Below are 17,770 nucleotides of genomic sequence, written 5' to 3' on the forward strand. Positions count from 1 at the left end.
TGGGCAAGGGATCATGTCTACCAACTCTGTTATACTCTCCCAAGTGCTTAGTACAGTGCTCTGCCCACAGTAAGTGCTCAATAAATACCACTGATTGATTGATAAAAAGAACTTTGTATTAAGGAGAAATTACATAAGGGTATTCACAGCTTCTGTTGCTTCTGACACAAACTGTAAAAGATTGGATGGTATTAGATGAAAATAATGTGTACCTAATTTAAGTCTTCTGTGGAAGTTGAGAAGCAGTGTGATCTTGTAGAAAGAACATGGGCCTAGGAGTCAGGTACGTGGGTTCTAATCCTGGCTCCATCATTTGACTGCTTTGTGACCTTGGGCAAGTTACTTCATTTCTCTCTGCCTCAATTGCCTCATATGGAAAATGGGGATTAAGACTGTGAGCCCCATGTGGAATATGAATTGTGTCCAACTTGATAATCTTGTTTCTACCCCAGTGTTTAATATAGTGCCTGGCACATAGTAAGAGAAAAAAATTTAAAAAATGAAAGGGAAATGTTTGAAACACTGCATATTAGGTAATTCCTGAACCAAGTCCATTTGTTGCTTTTGATTAAAATGTTAATTTGATTATTTTGATGAACATGTCTCTAAAGGATTCAAAAAGTGACAGTAAGGAAATGAAAATAAAATGATAATCCTTGGGATATTTTCACCCTTTATTCACTTTTCTCTTCCTTGAAAAAATAATTTTACAGATTTAAATAGCCAAAGCAACTTTTTTTTTTTACTACAAATGGAAAACATCACCTCCTGGCAGGCAACATTTGAAGCTTTGGAACATTTCTTTCAAAGTGAAGTATTAAACTATTTCTTTTTTCCCTTGATCTACATAAATATTAACCACCCTTAACTACATCACATTCACTGATATCAATTATGAAAAGAAATTAAAACAACAAGTTTATGAGACAAAGTTTCCATCTAAATAATTCTGAGCATGTACAGTATGCTCGCTGCAGTGGCAGCTGGACTGGGGAACTCTAAAAGAGGTGAACACTGGGCAAAAAAAAAAACCTGTATGTAAGATAATTACAAAATGTATGAAGGAGGGTTTTGAATTTTGCAGGAGGCTATAATGACTCCCAGGATATTAGAACATAACATCTAATGCTAGGGGAAGGAGGCTTAACATTCATTTTGTGAAGTCTGAATAACCGATAGGGGCAATGATTTTTATTAAATTATTTTTTTTAATCCTCCAATCTGGTGGAATAGAAGCCAAAGAAAAGATATTCACACTCATTAAGCATTTTAAAGAAGGATCACTCACCTCCCTGAGTCTTCATTCTTTAAGAAAGACAAAAACAATTTCCTAAAGGCATCTGAGATCAGTGGGAATAAACTTTGCAGTAAATGACACAAGAAAATGTAACAGGAATACAAAGTCTTCATGCTTAAAACTATTCAAACAAAGTGTTCTGGAAATTCTGGAAAATTATCGATAACACCAGCTGTGATGAATGGCAAAATAGCTGAAATGGGAGCTCTATAAATGGTTTTACATAGCAACTTGACATTTACTCTGACTCCTTTCACAAAGATGGAAATGTTTGAGCGGAGCTATTGAGCCCAGCTTTACCCTACATCAGTGACTCCTTAGGAAACTTCATTTGCTCCTGGAACAGCTGGAAAACACTTAGTGCATTTCAGCTGCTGTGGTCTAAATGCTTTTATCTTGAAGACCAGTCCAACTTACCCTTGAACCAATCTGTGCAAAATGGTATCCCCAAGCCCCCAAAAAGTTAAAACAACTCTCTAAGCATCTAACTTTCTCTACGGAAATGGATTAGGACTATAAAAGAAAATAATCCATTTCATCTTTGTCCTTGAGGACTCTCCTGTCAGAAACAATATGGATGCCATGTCCTGGTTGGTAGTCACTTTGGTAACCATTGAGGTTTTTGCCACCTCCATTACCCAGCTATTTATCGGGAATCTGGCTGGGCCTGTAACTTCTTATCCTAGTGTCTGTCTCCCCTGATAGTCTTTAAGCTCCCTGGGTGCAGGGATCATGTCTATTGTACTCTCCCAAGTGCTTAGTTCAGTGTTCTGCACACAATAAGCACTCAATAAATACCACTGATTGATTGATTAACCTGTCTACCTTGCCTGTCCACACCACTAGATCTTTCTTTGGCCAGAAACCTTTGCCACTGATGGCATAGCCCCAGTGAATGGCAGTTTGAACAGCAGTAGTTCCTTGTTCTGAGATCTTCTGACCTAAACCAGTTTGCTTACATTTTCTGGGTTGCCACTACAAATTGTAAATCTGTCTTCCACAATTTACCTGAATTTGTGCAAGCAAATTACCTGGATAACTCTGGCCTAAACTATTATTTTTGTATTATCTAGATAATTCAGGCCAAGATGGATTTTTACAGGCTGCCAGAATTATTCAAATAATTTGCATGTAAACTCCATCTATATCAAGGATTGCTTCCAGTTTACACCTCAGTGACTCATGATGGTGTGATATCAAATAGTAGAGTATATCATAAAATAATAATGGTAGTGGTATTGTTAAGTGCTTACTATGTACCAGGCACAGTGGGAGAAATACAGTGTAATCGGATTGGATGCAGTTCCTGACCCACCTGAGGCTCACAATCCAAGTAAGAAGAAGTAAGATTTAATCCCCATTTGACCAATGAGGAAACTGAGGCTCGGAGAACTGAAGTGACTTGTCCAAGATCACATAGCAGGCCACTGGTGGAGCTGGGATTAGAGCCCAGGTCTCCTGACTCCCAGGCCTGTGCTCTTTCCCCTAGGCCACACTGTTTCTTACATTGGTATAGCATGTATTTATATGAGATCTATCATCCTGAATTTACCTTTTTGTCATTTTATGTTGCCCAAAGTCTTGTTGAACCTTTTAAAAACTTTTTTCTACTCTCTTCTTGATTCATCTTTCCTATGCTCATTGTGATATTCATTCAACTTTCCATGTATTTCATTGCAAAAAGCCTTGCAATCATCATCAGTTCTCCCTTCAGCTTCATACACATTCTCTTTAGCATGAACACCCTGGTTGATGGGCTCATTCACTGAATCTTTTTGGTACTATTATCTCGGTTGCCAATTTAGGTGCAAAGGTTAGCCTGCTGTCATCATCATCATCAATTCCCTCAATGTGAATCCCCTTTTCCATTTTTCACTCAAGGTCTATTGTTGTCAATTCATTGGGACAAGGTGTTTTAATAGAAGTGAAGCTTTTGCATACTTTGGATGCAGTGGTGACGGGAATTTAGGAATATGGCAGTCTGAGATTTAAGCCAATGCATAAAATCTCCCAACACCTCACCCTTTGTTCTCTTTATTCCTCAGTTTCTCTCCTTCAGTAACAGAATGCTTACTACTGTTGTTAAACTCCTTTGAGATCATTAAATGAAATTCATGATATAAATTTTTTTGACTTGGACGGCATTACCTTCTGATTTTGCAGAAGAAAGGGAATAACCTGTAACAGAATATGTGGATGATAGAAATGAAATATTCAAAATGAGTGGCTGAAATTTGCTGATGATACAAATGATTATGGTATTTAAGTGCTTACTAGGTGTTTAACACTATGCTAAGCACTGGGGTAGATACAAGTTAATCATATTGGACATGGTCCCTGTCCCACATGGGGCTCACAGTCTAACTAGGTGGGAGTAGGATTTAATCCCCATTTTACAGATGAGGAAACTGAAGCAGAGAGAAGTTAAGGTGTTCGCCCAAGGACACACAGCAGACAAGTGCCAGAGCCAGGATTAGAACCCAGCTCCTCTGCCTTCCAGGCCCGTGCTCTTACCACTAGACCACGTTGCTTCCCAGATAATATGATTTCACTCATTCCTAAACATTGAGTTAGCCCTACAATAAAGATTATTGGAAATTCACCACGGATCCTAACATAGTGGACACTGGATAGCCACAAGCAGATGAAATTTAACTTGAATAAGTACAAGGTAATTTAGTGGTAAAAATAATCTCTAGTTCAAGCTGTTCATATATATGGAGTGACTCTGAATTTGCAGGAAAACAATGTAGGAAGCACATTAAGTGCCCAGTACAGTAAAATGTCAGTCTCTGGTCATGACAGCAGTCAAAAACACAAATGATTTAAGGGCATGCTGACAGAGTGGAAGATATGGGATGCAATTCTGGCAGAACCTAACATTACTGTTAAAATAAATGATGTTTGTACATATTTATTACTCTATTTATTTATTTATCTTACTTGTACATATCTATTTATTTTATTTTGTTAGTATGTTTGGTTTTGTGCTCTGTCTCCCCCTTCTAGACTGTGAGCCCGCTGTTGGGTAGGGACTGTCTCTATGTGTTGCCAACTTGTACTTCCCAAGCGCTTAGTACAGTGCTCTGCACACAGTAAGCGCTCAATAAATACGATTGATTGATTGATTGATTGAGTCATGAGAGAACCCTTGATTCTTTCAGGCCACCAGGAGACTGCTTAGTCATTGCTGCTTACCCAGTGCATATAGACTACAGAATGTAACAATTCATCTATTTACCATTAGCATTGTTATTCCTCAGGCAATACGTGATATGACATTTTCTAAAATCTTTACTCCTGTTCTCACCTCCTGCAATGAAGTGATCAAGCACTGGTTGTCTTGACACAAGGAAGAAAGTGATGATTGAAAAGGCTGAAACCTCAACCACATCTGCTGAGATTCCTGAAGAAGAGAGATGGTAAAAGTGTGGAACACTTGCCTCTTCTACAGAAGAGTAAGAGCTTGTCTTGCTCTAAAGTGTTGAAGGAGTTTGGGAGAACTGACTACATCACATGACTTAAGAACAGTTATTCACTTAAACTACAAGGCAGGGAATGTCAAAATTGACAAAGCAGCTATCATCCAACAAGTAAACTGTTTCCCACAATATTGTAAACTCCTCCTGGGCCGGAATTATAACTACTAACTCTATTGTATGCTCCCAAGTGTTTAGTACAGTACTCTGAATGCAGTAAGTACTCAGTAAATATGACTGACTGACCGTCTGACTGACTGCACATAGCAAGTACTCAACCAATACTATTGAGGGAAGCAGCATGGTCCAGTGGAAAGAGTATGGGCCTGGGAGTCAGAGGACATGGGTTCTAATCCCAGATCTGCCACTTGCCTCCTGTGTGAACTTGAACAAGCTACTTAACTTCTCTGTGCCTCAGTTTCCTCATCTGTAAAATGAGGATTAAATCCTACTCAGACTGTGAGCCCCATGTGGGACAGGGACTGTGTCCAACCTGATTACCTTGTATCTACCCCAGGGCTTAGTACAGTGCTTGGCACATAGTAAGTGCTTAACAAGTACCATAATAATAATAATTATTATTATCATCGATGTGTTTTGCTCCTTGCAGGAGTACATTATCACCCAATATTAACTTCTAAATACCCCAGGATGCAGGGCACGATGAAGGGAAATGTCCAAACAAATTGCCTCAGCTTTCTAGCAGAGCCAGAGTCAAATGAGAGCCAGATTATTCAAATTACCTTGTTCCTAACTCTATTTTAATTTTGTTAGATACCCTGAAAAAATAGTAATACTAGCACCTAGGAAAGACAGAACAAACCAGGCACAGAGTCTCAATTTTATTGGTAGTTTTTCCCATTGAACTGAGAAAACATCTAAGGATATTTGAAAAGTACTGGTTTTCATAGCTTTAGGCAAAGATTTTCCACTCTTTCCCTCTTCCTCACCATCCCGCATATGCATCCCCAGCCCTTAATTTTGAAATTACAGTCATTAAAGGGAATAGATCCATGGGAGCAGAACCTAGTTGGAACTATTGGTGTGTGGTGGAGGGAGCAGGGAAGAAGGTAGGAGTCGGGAGGATGGTAGGAGGATGCAGCTGCTCAGTGTCTGTCTCCCTCTCTAGACTGTAAGCTCATTGTGGGCAGGGAACGTTTTTGCCAACTCTTTTGTACTGTCCTCTCCCAAGCACTTAGTACAGTGCTCTGCACGCAGTGAGCACTCAATAAATATGATTGAATGAGCAAGTGGCCACTGTATGCTGAGCAAACTTGAGGGCACTGTCGAGAATAACAAAGGAGAAGTTAAAACATGGTCCCAGCACCTGAGGAGATCACAATCTAAAGGGGGAAATGGGAGGATAACTAAAGGTGAAATACACCTACCAAAAATCTTACCCCTGAGAAACAGGATGAAACAACAGTACTAGGACTGAAGCAGATATGCTTGATTTTCAGAGGTAAAAATGTGAAGTTTAAAAATCTATTTATTCTTGGAAAACAACTCTGGATAGAAAGAATGAGTTTACCTGCATAGGGTGCAGGTTCCTATTGTCAATGGAACTAACTTGCTCGAACCAAAAGGATATAAAATCTGAAAGAGGAAGTTATAGCCTGCTGAGGATTTTGTCAATGCAATAAAAGACACTCTTCTATTCCTTTGCATATTAAAAAAAGTCCATACTTCAGCCCTAGGGTTCTCTCTCGAAATGCAACCAGCAACACCAGCAAAAAACCACAATGTGCCACCGGTTTTTAATTAAAATCATGAAAAGAAAAAGAATGCAAAGCTGTGGGCTTTGCTAGAGGGGCTGTATAAACCAGCCTTATAAACCACTCCTTTTTTAATTTTTATCTTTTATACTCCAAGAGGGACCACTGTTCTTTTGCAAGGCAGGACCCTTGCCAAGGAAAGCGTTCTCCAAGGGAGCTCTGCACCATGTTTAAATGTTATAGGAGTGAAGCCCTATTGTTGCATGGCCCCAGAATCCTGCAAATGACTTTCCAATGAAATTACCCTTTGCTGGACTTTTAATTGCTTCTACTAACTTTAGAGAGGACTAATGTGACCCATTGGTCTTCTTGGCAACCTATACCACTGCCCCTTTGTTATTTTGACATTCTATTCCCAGCAGGGTTTTGCCTTTTGTGGTTTGGCCTGAAGAACAGGCAAAATTCAGGAGAGACAGCATCAATTTATAAAATGTGTCTGCTGGACCATTTCCACATCTACTTGTCACAAGATCTGAGCAGACAAATAAGCCTGTTCTTTATTAAACTTAAGTTTCAGAACCAAAATGGAGAGTGGATGTTCATTCTTGCAGTCAGCCTGCAAAAAGCTCATGTACTTTGGTGAGTGTCCATGAAATTTAATGTTCTGTACAAGCAGTGTTGGAAGAGAAAAACCTTACTGTCTGATGTGCTCATTATGGAGAACAACAGAAAGAGGAATTAAAAAGGAGGAAGTTTCAGAAATGAAGAATTGACAGTTTCTAAAGATTGAGTCAAGTAGAAGCTTGTCAGTGTTCCACATGCTGTGGAAAAGAGGAAATGGAAATATCAACAGATCCTTCCCTGCAGGAGGGCCATGGGACCTTGGGTATCATAATTTCAGTTCCCTCACTGTTAGAGAGTGTGAGGCAGAGAAGGTACCTCTGAATGAGGCTGAGAAGGAGCAGAGCCAGAGAAATGGGAGGAGAACCAGGAGAGGATAGTGTCAGGGAAGCCAAGGTTAAATAACGTTTTCAAGAGAATGGGGTAGTCTACAGTGCTGAAGGCAGCTGAGAGGTCTAGGAGCTTAAGCACACTGCATGTTAACCAAAGGGAAAATAAATAGGAAGGAGAGAGTAAACTACCTTGATGGAGTTCCACACTCTAAATCCACTCTAAGGGGAAAATAGTGTCCTAGGTTGGTGATTGCAATATCTAGTAAACTTTTACAAGATGTAAATATTGTCTTTGTAAGTGTAGCTATTATGCATTTCCCTTTTCTATGAAGTGCAAAATCATTTACTTCCCCATATAAATGAATTATGCAAGATATCAATCTCTTGATACTAGAGGTTGTCTTGTATATATTTTTACAGAGCCTATCTAGAATATTAAATTAATAGACAAATATGCTCATATAATGATCTGGATCCTCTATAGAGAGAAAAGTAACATGGTCCTCCAAACACATTGTCATCACTTTCAGAGACAGAATGTGGGACTGGATGGAATAAAGTTATTGCCCAGTAATGACCAAAGTTCTTCCCTCAACTCAAAATGTAAAAAATGAATGTTTCTGCTCTAGAAAGCTCTACTGTACTATAGTCCTACAAATGACTTACTGTGTTCAGAATTAACAAAAGAAATGAAACCAGCCTATCAATCAGTGGTATTTATTGAGCATGTACTATGTGCAGAGCATGGTGCTATGTACTTGGGAAAGTACAATGCTATAGAATTAACCTATATGCCTGGAAACCTTTTGAACCTGAATCCTGCCTAAAGGCTTTTATCATTTTGATACTATGGTGAATGCACATTAGCCTATAGCTTGTAGCATCCAAAAAGGATGATGTAGGTGTCAAACAGTGAAACATCATTCCAGCTTAAGGCACAGCTGTCTAGTCAATGGATCAAGAAATCTGATGGAAGCAAGGAAGGTGGGATATAGTTGTAATGATGACCTCAGGCAAAGCACTTAACCTCAATTTGTTCATCTGAAAAGTGGAAATAATAATATTTGTCACTTTGTGACCAGGAGGGAAGTTGGGAGAATTAATGCAGGCAAGTGAAAGTTATTTTAAATGCGCAGAAACAAAGTTTTATGGAAAGGTAGAATGCCTCTTCTGGCCTATTTACTTTTTACCAAAGTGAGCTTCGGATTTAGAACAAATTTCTTCCTTCATTTGCAAAATTACATTCGATTTTGTTAAATAGATTTTTTGCATCTGTCACCACTTCCCCCATGAGAAAATAGGAGTATGTCCCATCTTTTGAACAGATTTGTTACCTTATTCCTTTCTATTGCTTTTTCTATTCTTTCCACTTTTCTACCTTCCCTCCATGCCTTTAAAATGAGGAGCAAGTATGCCAGTTTTCTAGGGGCAAACAAAATTAATTAGAATCATTGTTGTGATTGTAAAGGAACTGGTGTTAGTGTTTCCTCTATAATCAGTTTCTTCACTCCTGTTCTCAGTCGTGAAGTCTCAGGACCTAGACTCTTAATGGGAAACTCTATCACTTGATCATCCTCATCCTTCCTTTAAAAACAAGCTGAGGAGAGCAGAAGGATCCTCTCATTTTCTTGCTTTCTTCCCACAACATGCATAAAGTTATTTTTTGGGTTTTGTTTTTCAATAGTATTTGTTCAGTGCTTACTATGTGCCAGGCACTTTACTAAGTGCTGGGGTAGATGTAAGCTAATCAGGTTGGACGTAGTCCGTGTCCCACTTGAGACTCACAGTCTTAATCACCATTTTACAGATGAAGTAACAGAGGCACAGAGAAGGATGTTACCTGCCCAAGATCATACAGCAGACAAATGGAGGAGCCAGGATTAGAACTCAGGTTGCTAGTGTGTTTGCTTGGGGGTGCTGTTTCCCTAGCTGGATTCCCCAGTATTATTATTCCACTAGAGTGCAAGCCCCTTAAGGATAGGGATCATATCTCCTTTAGTGTACTCTCCCAAGTACTTAGTACAGTTCTCGGCAAACAGTAAATGTTCAATAAATACCATCGATTGATTAGTATTTTTCCAATCAGAGTTCTTCAGTGTAGGAAAACCACTCTCATCCCCCAACCTTCCAGCCCATCCTCCGCGCTCATACATTTATAGACATTTGGGTCACTTGGCTCTACCTTTGAGCAGAAATCCCCACTCAGGGTCACACCTGGAGAGTTTCCAGTACTCTACCAGTCTCAACTATGGGAGGGAGGGTCAAGCAGAGACATATCCATTCCATTCCTAGCTTGGGCAATGGCTAGCGAGTGGAAGGCAAAACTCACCTGCTCTGGGCAGCAGCAGCATGGGAGAGAGTCAAGGGTGGAGATTCAAGTTTACTGTGTAGAAGGAGGCAATGGTCAACCACTTCTGTGTTTTACCAAGAAAATTCTATGGATACACTACCAGAATGATTGCAGATGGAAGTGGGGCATTCTGAGAGAGATGTGTCCATGTGTTATAGATGACCCAACAGCATAAGACAAGACAAGATGAGCAGAAATATCTTCTCCATAAATGCTGTTGATTGACTGATGCATTGGTATATTCAGGCACACTCCTAGAATCTTACCATCAGGAGTGCCATCTAAGAAAACAAAGGGTGTGTGGTGTGTGTGTGTACATTTATCCTGTGTGTGTGTGTACATTTATCCTCTGTGTGTGTGTGTGTGTGTGTGTATGTGTGTGTGTGTACACGTACGTGTGTACATTTATCCTGGATGCAAGTCTGAAACTCATTTTCCTGACCAGACTGGCAGGCTCACTAAAGTACACACAGAATAGTTCCACAAATGGGTGGCTGACCCTAAGCTTCTGGAATTGCAACTCTTGACAGTCAACAGAACAAACACACATGAGCCAGAAACCCATGGAAAATAAGGCCAGGCTCTGTTCTGAATTAATGCTAAATGAATACGGGGGGCTCAAGCTAGTATCGGACCAAGTTTGGGGGTACTCATCCTCTCCCCATTCCCTCCTCCATATAGGATTCACAGTCTAAGAGCTGTGGAAAGCAAGGGTTTACTCCTCATTTTACAGATGAGGAAACTGAGGTGCTTTCCCAAGGTCTCAGAGCAGGCCAGTGGCAGTATTGGAACTAGAATTTGGGTCTCCTGACTTCCCTTCCAATACTCTTACTGCCAGGTCACGTTCTAACTCTAAAATATTAGGGAGTCTCATTTCTTAATCTTCACCAGTTTTTAATTACTTAGATTTTGCACATCTGTATTCTCATCTTTTACTAATTAAAGGATTAATAGTGGTGTAAAATCTCAGTGGCTGAGGTTTAAATCCTTTATGTGATCTTTCTTGAAAGAGATCAGACTGAAGGCTGGGCTGGTGTCACTGTCTTGCTTGCTATTCTTGGAATATTTTTGACAGCTTTCACAGTACATTTCTGTGTCCTTCAGTGTTTTGTTCATTTTTTTTATCCTTTAATCCTTTGGGGCCTGGTCATGTGACACATTCCCATTTTCACTGTCAGGCAGCAATGTTTGGAAAACGTTTGCATTTTATTCTTTCATTCAAACCACTCTTTAAGGTTGAGTCTGTTGTCAAGACCTGAGACACTGATGGAAGTTCCTAGTCAAATCCTTTCTCTTAATTTACTGGATTTGGGGGATTTTTTTTAACCTATCAGCACAGCCTTCAAAATAATAGCTGTAACCTTAGAAGTTCTTTCCTGAATCAACAGCTCCTCTCCTGAGAAGCATTAGCTCAGTCATTCCTGTGAGTTAGATGGGCAACTATTATATCATTGAAGAACGTGACAAACAAAGTGAGTTCCTCAAGGTCACAATATCTCAGCAATTCAGGCCCAAATGTATTTTTAGACATCAGTAAAGTAGTCTATTTGCACTGGTAGAGACTGTGTAGGAGGCAGACCAATCTAATATTCTATCTTTTCTAAAGGTGAATGGTCATCATCATCAAATATTGGTTGGATAAAGAGCACAGGCTTGGGCATCAGAAAGATCTGAATTCTAATCCCTGTTCCACCATTTTTCTGCTGTGTGACCTTGGGCAAGTCACATAACTTCCTTGTGCCTCAGTTACCTCATCTGTACAATGGGGATTAAGACCATGAGCCCCATGTGGGACAACCTGATTACCTTTTATCTACCCCAGCACTTAGAACAGCACTTGGCACATAGTAAACACTTAACAAATACCATAATAATAATTATTACTATTATCTCATGCCAGAGTAGAAAGAGATCAGAGCACAGTAATGGCAAAGAGACAGGCTGGTACAGCAGAAGGGAGAGAGGAGGCTGGTTAATTAATTGAATACCTATTGTGCAGCCCTTGGGAGAGCATAATAGAAGTAAGAGACACAGTCTTAATTGCCCTCTTACCTTTTTCTCTTCTTTCTCCCCTCCGTTTTATTCTTTCCCTCCTTTTTTCTCCTCTTCCCCTCATTTCTAGTTTTAATTCCTTATGGAATAGCCCCTCAGTTGTTTTTTGGGGTTGCAAAAATTATGCAAAATATGGCGCAATTGTTCAAGTAAAGACTTATATCAAGGGAACATATTAATCTGTACTGAAAGCTGGCCAAAATATTGATTTTTGAGGAAATAAAATAACAGTTCTTCAAATTGTGTAAGCTGGGCAAAAAATGTATTTAGGTTTCTTTTTCTTTGGCAGTTTTCCATGATCAAGGCAAAACACATCTCTTTGCAATAGCACTGAAGAATAACCCACTGTACCTATGTAGAAACCACTGCATTCGATGTTAGAAAAGTATGTTGTGGGAATTTTTGGCCATGGGGCAATTGAGAGAGTAAACCCTGAAAATATTTGGACAAATTGTTATTGAATGTGCTGGAAAACAAGAGTAAAGAGATAACAAATTGCTGTACAGTTCTAAAACTATAGATTCCCACATGATACTTAAATTTTCTAAATAGTTCTAAGCAGATATTCACTTTTTTCTATGAAAACACAACTTTATATACATTTATGCATATATGGAGAGTGAGGACTTGAGTTGGATTTATTTTCATTCATTCATTCAATCGTATTTATTGAGCACTTACTGTGCACAGAGCACTGTACTAAGCTCTTGGGAAGTACAAATTGGCAACATATAGAGATGGTCCCTACCAACAGCGGGCTCACAGTCTAGAAGGGGGAGACAGACAACAAAACAAAACATATTAACAAAATAAAATAAATAGAATAGTAAATATGTACAAGTAAAATAGAGTAATAAATCTGTGCAAACATATATACAGGTGCTATGGGGAGGGGAAGGAGGTAAGGCGGGGTGGGGATAGAGAGACGGAAAAGCGTATGACCCAAAGAATTTTGTCCTTTTTTTTTTTAATGAGTTGACAGGCCCTGTACAAGTTGATTTTAGAACACAAATTTTACTTAACCTACTAGAAAACGATACAGTACTTTGTCAGGAAGTAATTTTCAAAGTGGAAAGAGGCCTACAGTGAAGCAAATTGAAATGGAACTGTCACCTAGGGTGAAGAACGGTTGCAACTGTTACTAGGGAGAGTAGGGAAAAAGCAAAGACAGACTTTGAAATACGTGTGGGGCAATAATGCCATATGGATGGGTGAGATGGCAGTTTCCCTCACCAACACCCGGCTGGTTGGAGCCATTCTGATGGCGATTTTATTTTCTAGGTTGGGGAGAAGCTGCGGAGGGAGAGCTGTGTGGCAGATAGACTCATCATCACCACCACGGTTGGTATTTATTGAGCGCTTACTGTGTGCAGAGCGTTGTGTCCAGCACTCTTGGGAGAGTACAGAAAAACCACAGAGGTGGTAGACACCTTCCCTGCCCCGTCGGCTGTGGGTTAGCACAAGTATTCAATATTTTCATTATTTCTTTTCCTTCCAGTCGAATGTGAGCTACTGGTAAGCAAGCGGTGACTTTCATTCTACAGGTCTTCCTGGATTGTCAGCTCCTTAAGGGCAAGGACTGTGTCTACCAACTCTCTTCCAAGCGTTCAGTACAGTCCCCTGTATGCGGTAAGCACTCAATATATACCACTGATCAATTGATATTCCTTAAGTGATGAGAACAGTTGCTTGATGGTGATGCTTGCCATCTTTATTGGGTTTCTATGCTGAGGCCTGGTACGAGTATGCGTGGGATAGAAGGATTTAAGATGCAGAATCCCTAAGATGCCTGGTATACCGAAGCTCAGAAGAGAGTTTGAGTATGTGCACAGTATTAGTAGTAGTAATAACAATTAATAATAATAATTGTGGTATTGGTGAATTATTTTGAATTCTGTAGAGGGAAAAATCAATTCAGTGGTGAGAAAATGTAAGCATATTTCTGAGCCTGCCTAAAATAGTCCTCCATTGTGACTTGCAAGTAATTAAGAAATGTAATGACCAATTTATGGAAAATCATTTGCTATAGTCAAGCATCTCTTTCCATGCTGCCAGCTATGCTACTGGGCTCTTTGACATAATTATGAAAATAATTCCTGTAAAGATTCAATAAAGAGTTTATTGGGTGTTTCCACTAATTAAACAACTGCCCAAACCACCGCAGTTGTGTATGTGTAAATGTGTGGAGGCTACAGTTTTAGGACTAAAATAGAGCAGCACCATTACCGTTTCCAGGGAATTTTCTTATGCTCATTAATTTACCAACCCAAATCACTTCTTTATGTAGGCATCTATGCTGGAAGACTGTTCAGATTAGTAAAGACAATGGAATCTCCTGTGAAAAATGATGGATGAAACTTGGATCTGAGATATCAGGATGGAGAACCACATACAGCTATCAGTCTCTCATCTCCTGCCAGATATGTTCCCCAAGTGAGTGAGCAGAGGGGCAGCATGCTGTAAAGTGCATATGCAAACTTCTGCCCATTTTAGTCAGCCACAGGCACAACTGGGATTAGAACCAGAGCTAGAATCCTAGCACAGTGCTCTTCCCACTGGACTAGCAATTGAGATATTAGAAAGGATAGTATGGAATAGGTAAACACATTCTGAGAACCTGCTTCTTTCTAAATTGGAGTAATATAAGGGAGTGAAGAAGCTGTGACAGAAACATGATAGTAGTAGTGTCATCTGAAAATACTAAATGCTTGGACTCTTAGGTGGAGAAGTAAAGTGTGAAGAGCCAAATCATAATGTAACATCCTATTTATGCTGGAGACAGTTGGGAAAAATATTGTGAGATGTCTAAGTTAATAACCATCACACTATTCCTCTAAACATCTTTTGCTGCCACTGTCAAATGGAATACTAGACTGGTTGAACCACTGGTCTGGCTCAGTATGGATTTTCTTATGTTCTCACCGTCAGAATTGAAGGGTAGTTACTGAAACTTGAAATTAGCACAGACAGTATTTGACTTTTCAATGTTACTTGTTACAATGAACAGTCTATCTGACATTTCTAAATTAACACTCTGTTTTGACTTTTCAACATAGCTTTCGACGTGACTACAAAAGCCTCATTTATGACACTAGCTCTATTTGGTTTCATGTTGATCAATCAATCATATTTATTGAGCACTTACTGTTTGCAGAGCATTCTACTAAGCGCTTTGGAGAGTACAATATAACAATATAACAGACACATTCCCTGCCCATGGTGAGTTTACAGTCTAGAGGGGGAGACAGACATTAATATAAATGAATAAATTACAGATATGTACATAAGTGCCACCCCTCTCAGGATCACACCTGGAGAGTTTCCAGTACTCTACCAGTCTTGGCTATGGGAGAGAGAGTCAAGCAGAGGCATACCCACTCCACTTCTAGCTTGGGCAGTGGCTAGCAAGTGGAACACAACTGCTACAAGTCAAAACTCACCTGTGCTGGGCAGCTGCATGGGAGAGCATCGAGGGCAGAGACTCAACTTTACTGCATGGAAGAAGGCAATAGTAAACTACTTCCACATTTTTACCAAGAAAACTCAACTGATACACTACCAGAATGATTGCAGATGAAGGTGGGGCGTTCTGGAGAGATGAGTTCATGGAGTCACTATAGGTCAGAAGTGACTCGACAGTATAAGACAAGACACAAGTGATGTAAGGCTGGTAAGAGTGATGAATAAAGGGAGCAAGTCAGGGTGACGCAGAAGATAGTGGAAGAAAAGAGAATGAGGGCTTAGTAAGGGAAGGCCTCTTGGAACAGATGTGCTCCAATAAGGCTTTGAAGGTGGGGAGAGTAATTGTCTATCAGATTTGGAGAGGGAGGGTGTTCCAGGCCAGAGGCAGGATGTGGGCGAGAGGTTGGCAGCAAGATAGATGAGATAGATCCTCAATCTATCTCCTCAACCTTGCCCAATGGTACAATTAGTAGGTTAGCTTTAGAGGAGCCAAGTGTGCAGGCTGGGCTTTAGTAGGAGAGTAGTGAGGTGAGGTAGGAGGGGGCAAGGTGATTGAGTGCTTTAGAGGAGGAACCCTTTAAACCCAGTGGAAATCACTTCCTTTCAAAATTATTTCCATTTGAGTTTCCACTTTTATAGATTTGCCATGTAAAACCCACCCCTTACCTGCCTCCTTAGCCTCTCCTGTCCTGAGCCCTTGGCTTTCCTTACTCCCTCCTCCACACCTTCAAACTCATCCTCTCTGTCTTCCCAGTGCTCTCCACCCCTCCCCCTATTCTATTTCTTTAACTTATTTATGTTAGTTACTGCCACTGTTGGGTTCCAATGGGAATCTTGCCATTCCTGCCATTACCCCTGACAACTCTTTTTTATATCTGTTAAGCACTTACTATGTGCCAGATACTGTACTAAACACTGGGGTAGATACAAGCTAATCAGGTTGGACACAGTCCATGGCCCACATGGGGCTCACTGTCTTAATCCTCATTTTACAGAATGAGGTACCTGAGGCATGGAGAAGTTAAGTGACTTGCCCAAAGCCACACAGCAGATGAGTTGCAAATCTGGGATTAGAACCCAGGTCCTCTGACTCCCAGGTCTGTGATTTATCCACTAGGCCATGTATGACTTTCACAGTTTCTGCCTTCTAGGGCTGAAGATACTTAGCCCTGATCTCTCTCCCTCCCTCCAGTCTTGCATCTCCTCCTGCCTTCAAAACATCTCTACTTGGATGTACTCCCATCTCCTCAAACTTAACATGTCCAAAACAGCTCCTTAACTTCCCACCCAAACCCTGTCCTACCCCTGACTTTCCCATCACTGTAGATGGCACCACCATCATGTAAGCATGATGAGCTGAAAGAATGTTAAAAAGTCAAAATGGAGAATAGCCTGGCAGCTCTGTGATTGCCCAATTGTACTTTCCAAGTGCTTAGTACAGTGCTCTACACACAGTAAGTGCTCAATAAATACGACTGAATGAATGATTAGCTGGGAAACAGCAGAGGCTGACAAACCAGTCTGGAAGTCAACAACAAAGAACTGTATGACTATTTCAGAGGAGCACTTTGGGAAGAACCTGATATGAAAATACTAGACAGAAAAAGATGCCTGACATTGCAGGCAACATATGCAGCAGTGCAGTTATGCAGTATTGAAGAAATTGTCAGTTGTATATTATCATTTTTAAGGCCAAATCTGTGCTTATATGGATAAAGTCTCACCATTATAGCTCATCCTTAAATCCGAAGGACACGGCCATAAGATGAAACAATAAGGGATAAATCTAATTTTAGATTAAAAGAAGATTGAGAGGCAGGAAAATTATACACTAAATTTTCCATTTGAAAGAGGTTAATAGTGATTAGAATTAGGGTCAATATTGCCTTTGAGGACAGGAAATTGCTTTGTCAAACTGTTATATTCTCCAAGTGTTCAGTACAGTGCTTTGCACACAGAGATGTTCAATAAATACACTTGATTGATTATTGTAGTTATAAATGAAGTGGATGAAGAGATGAATAGTGGGTAGTAGAAGTGGTAACATTTTATAATGGTGAAAGAAGGTGAGAAAGAAAGTCCTGAAGTAAGAAAGTGGTAAAATAACTTCAAAAGGAACAGTTTTCTTGTGGGTTTCTGAAGGAGTTGCATTGTATCAGGAAAGATAGGGAAGCATCACTATGATCAGTTTAAAAAGAAATCTCAGTATCTGGTAACAGAAGACGAAAAAGAATAACTATCAAGTAATCTAACAAATTACATTTTATGGAACACCTTGAGTTTGAGGAGCGGCACCTCAGAGGATTGTATCAGTACTTGACCATGAAAAGTTTGCACATAGGAAGCGATGGAAAGGGAAGATTTTTCCCCATCTCCTCTCTGCCTCTGGCTCATTCTCTGATCTACCTTCCCTTCTATCATCTTAAGCCCATCATCTACTTCACCAGATACTCCCCTTTCAA

At 40.0% G+C, this 17,770-nt stretch overlaps 1 non-coding gene across 1 annotated transcript; it reads left to right on the forward strand.

Annotated features, from left to right (window-relative positions):
* Positions 1-15,139: 15,139 nt before the first annotated feature.
* On the forward strand, positions 15,140-15,276 carry LOC119948515. The gene has a single exon (XR_005456906.1). It is a non-coding gene; the product is annotated as a small nucleolar RNA SNORA7 (small nucleolar RNA).
* The last annotated feature ends 2,494 nt before the right edge of the window (positions 15,277-17,770 follow it).

The sequence above is a fragment of the Tachyglossus aculeatus genome, chromosome X4 (assembly GCF_015852505.1).
Source record: "Tachyglossus aculeatus isolate mTacAcu1 chromosome X4, mTacAcu1.pri, whole genome shotgun sequence".
Lineage (NCBI taxonomy): Eukaryota > Metazoa > Chordata > Mammalia > Monotremata > Tachyglossidae > Tachyglossus > Tachyglossus aculeatus.